Raw genomic sequence first — 9,342 nt, 5'->3', positions numbered from 1 at the left:
ATTAACAATTATGTAGTGTTTTTATCTTGAATGTTAAATCGTTAAATAAAACGAACACTAATGATAATAAATTTTAAATTATAAATGTATTAAAAGTCCATCAAGTTACAACACGTCTGACAAAGTTGTGTAATAAAATCGATTAGCTGCTGACGTAAATATTTGTGGTACTCGAGTTTCGTGTATTTGTTACGTGTTCATAATGATAGTGTTCTGTGTCTCCGTTTTATGACTTAGTATATTTTGTTGTTTCAAGGAAGCCATCCTACTTATCTCGAAAGCAAGCTGGATTTTCTGGGGGAAGGGGTCGATGATAGATAGTCTTAATTCTCTGCCAGACCACGTCTAACAAGCATGACTTCTGATGTTTGTTTAAAGCCTCATTCCAACCGTTTTGCCCTTCCCTAGCCCTTGGCCTGCGGCACTATGGTCGCTAATGGTCGCCAAGTCAAACAAGAATCGCCAAGCGGCATACCTAGTCTTTAATAAACTTTCTGCTGACAGCTGGGCCCAAGGTTAGCCGTGATACACGCCTGGTCTGCGTGGCGGGTAAGAGATAAGACGTTACTGCCTTTCGGAACTTGCTGCTGTACTCTCAAAATATGTCTGCGCTGTGTTCCGACTAACCATGGTAGTACAACCATTCGAAGTCCACTGTACAGGCTGATAGAACTGCTTTATTTGGAGCAGTAATAAAGCAAGTTAACAACGTATGGTGCAAAATATTCAAGAAAAAACAAACATATATGAGCACACGTGTTTTGTATACAAAGACACCAATATCATTAATCAAACAGGTTACACAACCTGTGTGGTATATAAAGCGTTCGATTTTGCACTGTTTGCTGTAAATACATAATGTCTTTTTATACAAAAATATTAACTTGAACAAAGACGTGCAAAAATACATTTATTGTGTGCAAACTTATTTTTGATTTCTTCTTTGTTATGTATCATAAAAGTACAAGTTATATTTTATAAAATACTGTTAATTTTAGCTAAATTATAGTTAATGTCTATAACATTAGATTTTGGCTGTGTAAGAGGAAGGATATATTTTTACCACCCTATATACATACGTAATATACATAATAGAAAAAAGCTCAAATAAATAAAGTGTAGAAACCCTAGAAATTCAACAATTAAAACCTAACATTTAACACTCCTACGAAAAGTGGGGCCTAATAGGCCCCAGAGTAACTTGAAAGGTTATTAATATTAGGCTAATAATTTTGTATTTAAATGAAATTGCCATTTCATTTGATTTCATTTCATTAAATATCATTTAAATTTCATTTAAATACAAAATTATTAGCCTAATATTAATAACCTTTCAAGTTGCTCTGGGACCTATTAGGCCCCACTTTTCGTAGGAGTGTTAATAAGCTATCAGGAGTATCATTGTATTTGTATTAAGTTAATTAAATTTAAAACCAGAGGAAGCTATTACAACTTACTGGACTGAGTGTATTTGTAATTTTAATGCACTTGTATCTTAAATGCTGTACATGACCATGTCTCACTACTAGAGGTGTTTGTTTCTGCATTTTTTTATAGCAAAGCCACATGGAGCTATCTGCTGAGCCCACCGAGGGGAATTGAATCCCTGATTTTAGCATGGTAAATCTGTAGACTTTCCGCTGTACTAGCAGGGGGCGCTACAAGAGAAGCAACTTTGTAAATACATAAATATATTATTAAATAAATAACTGTTAAAAACTGCAAGAAAATATTTATCATACATAGATTACAAACTATTAATTAAGAAGCTAAGTATAGTTTTGTCAATATGAATAGAACAAACAATTTCTGTGTTGCATAAGAAAAACAGCATGTATATACTTGTGTCCACCATGCAAGAGAGTGTCAGTTGATATAAAAACAAATAATTTCGTTCTATATGAGAATACAGGGAGCTGTAAAAACAATATACTTTCGCTCTATATTAGAATATAGGCAGCTGTAAACACAATATACTTTCGCTCTATATGAGAATACAGGCAGCTGTTAAAAAGAACAGAATACATGTACATAGCAAAAGAACACTTTTCTTTGTGTACATGAATGTTGGATACATGAGAACACTGTACATTATCCACAATATTACTAGCTTATTTAAATGAAGACCGTGTATTTTGTCACTTTGTACAAAAGTATAGTCCTTGATAAACAGAAGACAGCTTCACTATAAAGTCACAGTACCTTTTGAAAAATAAGTACAGCAAATAAATATTTACCATAATAAAGAAAAATACACTGTCCGTTGTGTATAGAATATGGCCATCCGTGTTTATGAGCATTCTTTGTCCTGCAACAGAACATCAAGGAAGATAACCAAAATCATGAGAAAGAACCCAATCCATGAAACACACAACGGGGACAGGATTATCAGGAGTACATTATAATTACATAGTATTGTATTACATAAAATAGTGCTTGAGGTCTACTTGTCGTTTACTTCAGAGAAATTACCGAGTACGCAACAGTAGTGTGGTACTTAAAGGAACGTTTACAATTTTTATATGGAGAAAAGACTTTATTATCAGAATATCATTTCTCGGAAGACTTTCTTACTCTTTATGATATCTTGTTCTGTTTCTCTTGGGATTTTTGTCTAAATTTTATGTTCACTTTATTTAAGTTATTAATTTGCCCTCTTCCCCAGTGGCACAGAAGTATGTTTACGAATTTACAACGCTAGAAACCGGACTTCGATACATGGGGTGGGCAGAGCACAAATAACCCATTGGTTAGCTTTGTGCTTAATTCAAAACAACAACAACAACAACTTAAGTAGTTTTCTTTTATCACAAGTAAAAGCTTAAAACATTTTTAGAGATAGAAGATTTATTAAGTTGAGAAACATAGGCTGTAAAAACCCATTTTTTACAGAGCATCCCAAAAATTATATTTGTTTCAATGGTTAAAAAAAAAAGACTCAAGAGAATGGGTCACAGTTTTATTTATTTATATTTGATGCAGGAACTGTAATGAAGTTTTTTTCAGGTTCAAAGTGATGTTTTCTCTTGTGAGTGCTTTTTTTTTGTCATAATTCCTTACCCACGATATGAGCCTGGAATAAAATGTATCAGTAACGGTCATGAATTGAATTATACATCGTGATATGTCAATCCATTACTGTCATCTGGGATGACGTTTTAGCATGAAAAAAATATGTCAACGCTATTCACACCCATTTCTTGTTCCAGCATAATAATTTGTTTGTTTTGAATTTCGCGCAAAGCTGCTTGAGGGCTATCTGCGCTAGCTGTCCCTAATTCAGCAGTGTAAGACTAGAGGGAAGGCAGCTAGTCATCACCACCCACCGCCAACTCTTGAGCTACTCTTTTATCAACGAATAGTGGGATTGACCGTCACATTATAACGCCCCTACGGCTGAAAGGGCGAGTATGTTGGGTGCGAACGGGAGTCGAACCAGTGACTCTCAAATTACGAGTCGAACGCCTTAACCCACCTGGACATGCGGGAATGGCAGCATAATTGAATATTAACAACATGATCAGCAGTTCCAGTAGTAGTCACTGCAATGTTTCTATGATTTATTCGTAAAAAGAATAAATATAATCATCCGTCATAGAATGTATATATATATAAAGGAAAGTATGTTAACACTCTAAGTTAGTAAGTTTTTTCGCATATTAGAGGAAAACTACACAAGGGCAATCTGCGTTAGCAACTGCAAAATTCAGAGCAGTATCGGAATTCTGAACGGGTTTTAAAATTTTAGGATTTCTTTAGAAGGAAAAGCGATCTTGTTACAAAGTGTACGCTCTTGGGTTTTTAGACTCGACCATTGTGAAGCTAAAGCACTAAAAGAAACTCATTTTATTCTAGGAGAAAATTCATTCTAGAGCTAATAGATAAGAAATCCCTTGCACTTAGAGGAACGTCCATTCTAGAGCTAATAGATAAGAAATCCCTTGCACTTAGAGGAACGTCCATTCTAGAGCTAATAGATAAGAAATCCCTTGCACTTAGAGGAACGTCCATTCTAGAGCTAATAGATAAGAAATCCCTTGCACTTAGAGGAACGTCCATTCTAGAGCTAATAGATAAGAAATCCCTTGCACTTAGAGGAACGTCCATTCTAGAGCTAATAGATAAGAAATCCCTTGCACTTAGAGGAACGTCCATTCTAGAGCTAATAGATAAGAAATCCCTTGCACTTAGAGGAACGTCCATTCTAGAGCTAATAGATAAGAAATCCCTTGCACTTAGAGGAACGTCCATTCTAGAGCTAATAGATAAGAAATCCCTTGCACTTAGAGGAACGTCCATTCTAGAGCTAAAGCACTAAAAGAAACTTATTTTCTTTAGCGAACTTCCATGTCAGTGCTAATGAAAAAAAAGAAATTCCTTATAATTTAGAGGAACATCCAATCCAGAGCTAAATCACAAGAAAGATATCCTCACGTTTTAGGGGAACTTCCATTATAAAAGTAATATACGAGAAGTAATTCTTTATGCTTCAGAGAATCCTGTATTATAGATCTGATGCATAAAGGGAAACTCCTTGTACTTTAGGAGCGAATATAGGGAAGGAACTCGTTGCATTTCAGAGAATCCTCTATAATAGAGTTGATGCATAAAGGGAAACTCCTTGTATTTTTGGAGCATTTCTATAGCTAATGCACAAGAGGGAATTCTTTGGACTTCAAGATAATTCCTTTTTGTTATATTTAAACAATAATCGCTCTATACTGAAGTCTGAAATCTTGACATGTCACAGCATAGACTAAACAGCAATAAAGCAATTGCTTTTATTATTTGTTACTTGTCACAGAACAAATATCAGTACTGTTATTCTTACCTTATTCTGCACATTGTACGTGAAGCTGTTGTACTTTGAACCAACAGGAATATCTCGCACGCTAGGGTAACTTCTATAGATTTGAAGTACAAGAAAAAACAACACATTATACGTAAATGTATCGTTTATTTCAGACTATTGTGTATTAATTAAATATTTCGATATGACAAGTTCAAATCAACAACCACTTCAAAATGAAGAAAGTGGCTGATATCAATATATGACCAGTACATATCCCTAAATATATATACTAATTCACTAGTCGTAGCATTTTTGTAAGTTTCGAAATGCTCAAAACTGTGCCTGATGAGAATAGCTTTCGAATGCTGACTGTACCGTTAAAGGACTGTCATAACAATAGTAGGAATCCAAACAAATCGGTCTTTACTAGAGTTTTGTCCTATGGAAATTCTGTTGCCAACTATTTAGACTGAAGAGACATAGTTTCAAAATAGTCAAGTAGAGCACCTCGTGTAATGTACGCATCGCGAATACTTTTCTTTCTGGAGACAAAAAGATCACTTATGTACATTTATGTATCTAATATATTCTAAATCTAGTTTTTGTAATATTGAAAGTGGCTGTAAACAAAACTTTTCATACATGTTATCAAGGTTCCTAAAATTCGCTCTTATGATATACTTGAGGTGCAGTTTAAGACGTGTCTTACGTACATTAAAATTATTATATTAACTATGTTTAGCCTCTAAAAATGTTGTTTATATTTCTATCTATGTCCAGAAAATCTAATATCTTTCACTAGAACGTGATAACAATCGTATCTCTGAAATATCTTATTGAACATTATCAATATATATTTTAATGCCAAGTGTATGTCACTCAAAGTTTAAATTATCAAAATGATACATCGTCTATCATACGTAACATTTATTTTTCAGGGGTTAATCTAGAAGTTATAGACTAGATGGAAAGTAGTTAATCAATAGCACCCAATAACAACTCCTGGACTACACTCTTGAATAATGGTATTTGACTGTCGCTTCTATAACACAACCATGGCAGACTCGTTTGTATGACGAGAAGTGAGCAACGGACCCTCAGATTCATAATGTGGAACTTTAACTATATGAAAATTTTCCGTTACATTTAGCTTCTGTTAAAATCCCTCACTTTTCTCCGAAAAAAATTTACTGAATCAAATGTTCAAAAATACATTCTCTAACAAACTTTGTCCGTTACGTAATAACATTTATCTTGAAGCATAACAGTAAATATACCTTATTTACAGCAGTTAACGTAAAATTTTGTGCTATACGAAATGAAAAAAATATTCAGAGCTGGCTCATCTACCACTAAGCAAGATCTAATCAGAGAAGTATTTAGGCAAAAAAACACAAAACAACAACAACAACAAAGATACAACACAGGAAGTGTCACATGCAAATAAAATAGTAAGGGTTTTAAAATGAAATGTTACATATATTAAATGAATCTGTTTCTTTCTGATGGAACATGAACTGGTTCATCTGATTTGGGTAAAGCAGAACATTCTTCTGCGAAGTCATTAGCATTAGTTTACACAACCTTTAGTCTTTCTAAGGACAGCACAGGCTCAGATGTAAACATCTTGGCATAGTATTGCAGGCTGCCTTCCAAGAATTAATAACCACACTAACTAATAAATTAGGAGAAGCAGTTGGCATGCGCATTGGTTTTTCCCTGAAATTATTTAAATACAAGATAGTGATCTGTAAGTAGATCATTTCTATGGAATAGTTTAAGAAATATTATTACTCCTTCAAGAACTGGCAAAATGTCAATACATTCGTTATTAAATCATTTTGAGATTAAACTGAATAATTTTACATACGCTAATATAGTGTCCTCTTCGCCCTCTGTTTACAGCTATTGTAAACAAATCAATCACATTCTGATGTGGTCTCAAAAAATGACGCAAAACTTGTGGTAGTTTTACATCAGTTATCCGGTGTTTTTACCAGTAAAGTAGTTTTATTATAGGCAGAGTAATAATAAAATAATCGTTGTTGAAATTAATAAAAACATTAATAATGAATCTAAATTGTTTTGTCCCTGTCTGATTAACCAGAGGTCTTTCTTGAATCTATTCCAAATAAATTACGGTAAAACTGTATTTACATAAATTAAAATAACAATTGATACTAGGATTGATACCCCCACCTCCATATCACTGTGTGAGTGGAAAAATTTCTTCGAACTAAAACCGCTCAGTTGGCCATGCGACATAAAATATTTGTTAAATGTTACTATTTAGCTGAAGTTATTGGTTTATTGTAATCTTCTGGATAAAATTCCATCATGTGATTGATGTTATGCTAATAATAGTTTATAACCACCAAACAAACCAATTACGATGCTTGGCACGTGGAATATAGTTGTATTTCCTTTCCTTCTGATTAAAATTCTTTCTTGTCCAAAACATTCCTTGATAACAGGTTAAAAAGCCTCTGGCAATCCAATATTTTGGCACCTAAGTGTATCTTCTAATCAATTTAATGGTTCTCCCAAAGTGTAAGGCATGCACTACAGACAAATGAGAGAAAAAAAATAACCACATAAATACATACGCTAAGCTACAATGTATAATAGTTAAATAACCAGCGCTCTCCTAAAATTTGCGTTACAAAAATCAAATTATTCTGTCAAGCGCTAGCCAACAAGAACTTAGATGTTTCAGTCTGTGTATTAGCTTGTTTGTCACTAAGAGAACAATCAGTAGGAACAAATTGACCGACTTTAACAAGTGTAAGATCTATGTTGTAAGCACCTGTGAATATAATTTTCGTGCTAAGGTTATTGTGAGTGGCATCGGATTACAACTTTTATTCTGAAAAATGGAAAGCCTGAGACAGGTCACGAACCAAGTGACTTGTGTTCCATGTTACTACTTCATCTGAAGTTATCTAAATTAAACTACATAAAATATCTTCAAACATTACGTACAAAGTTTCTGAGTCAGTTTCGGATATTCACCCGAATTTAAGCAACGCTAAAATATGTTATCGTGTTTGTATCATGAACTGAAGATTTTTTATACAGAGTATTGGCGAACAGTATACGAAATATGGTAAAGCCTAAATCGCTTTAAAAAAACCACTTGATCAATCTTGTATTATTAATCAATAAATATAAATATCTAACAGAAAGGCGGAATAGTTTTAACATTACTTTCTTGAAACAAGATTGACCAGGTGGTTAGGACGCTTGACTCGTAATCTAAGAGTCGCAGGTTCGAATCCTCCTTTAGGCCGTGAGAATGTTAAAATATAACGGTCAATCCTACTATTCGTTGGTAAAAGAGTAGCTCAAGAGTCGGCGGTGGGTGGTGATGACTGACTACCTGCCTTCCCACTGCTAAATTAGGTACGGCTAGCGCTGATAGTCCTGGTGTAGCTTTGCGCGAAATTAAAGAAAACAAATAATATAAGACATTGCACGTCAAATAAATTTTAACAGCGAAATACTTAACGTTTTGGTAACATTAGTAAGTTGTAAAACAACAACATGTAATTATAGTGAGTACAAGAAGTTATGTTAACTTACATCATTAAGTGGGTGGTTTAAGAGTACAAAGCTTAAGTGTCGTTTCTTCCAGGAAAGGTTCAGGGTTTTATTCTTGTGATTGGTGTTGCTCTATTTTGGAACCGAAGAAGGATCGTAAGCAAGATACTTGTCCACGAAACATATTTTGTTTTAATTTAATTGAAATGACTTCCAATCGCAACGGCCTGGCATGGCCAAGCGCGTAAGGCGTGCGACTCGTAATCCGAGGGTCGCAGGTTCGCGTCCGCGTCGCGCTAAACATGCTCGCCTTCCTAGCCGTGGGGGCGTATAATGTACGGTCAATCCCACTATTCGTTGGTAAAAGAGTAGCCCAAGAGTTGGCGGTGGGTGGTGATGACTAGCTGCCTTCCCTCTAGTCTTACACTGCTAAATTAGGGACGGCTAGCACAGATACCCCTCGAGTAGCTTTGTGCAAAATTCCAAAACAAACAAACAAAAACAAATCCAATCGCAACAAACTTCTCATGTAACATCGTGTTAAAAAAGTAGCAAAAAACAAGTAAATTCACTGACCCCACTTCCAGTGGTGTATGTGGATCTTATTTTCTTACATTCCAAACCAACAAATCTCATTGGTCAAAATAATCCAAGTAGAAGCGTAAAAAATACGTAGCTATTTCTTAGTTGTATGAAAATATATCTTGTATACGTTTTGTAGTTATGTGTGATTATAAAGAAGACTCTGTATTTAAACTGGTTTTATTTTGAAACCTACTTATTCTAAATAATTATCTTGTTTTATAAGCCTTATTTAGGAAAGTTTGAACATTGCACAGGGGGATTTTAAATTCTCGCAATTCCCAACCAATGTTCGTAGATCTTCGGTATTTCGAACAATGAAATATTATAATCATTATTGAGAAAGAGAAATAAGATATAAATATGATTTTAAAATACCCTGTGCAGGATTTGAACTTTCATGAACAAAATGCTAAACGTGGAGGGAA

This window comes from Tachypleus tridentatus, chromosome 6 (assembly GCF_004210375.1).
Source record: "Tachypleus tridentatus isolate NWPU-2018 chromosome 6, ASM421037v1, whole genome shotgun sequence".
Lineage (NCBI taxonomy): Eukaryota > Metazoa > Arthropoda > Merostomata > Xiphosura > Limulidae > Tachypleus > Tachypleus tridentatus.
The sequence above is the reverse complement of the archived record's forward strand: the minus strand, read 5'-3'. Positions refer to the sequence as shown.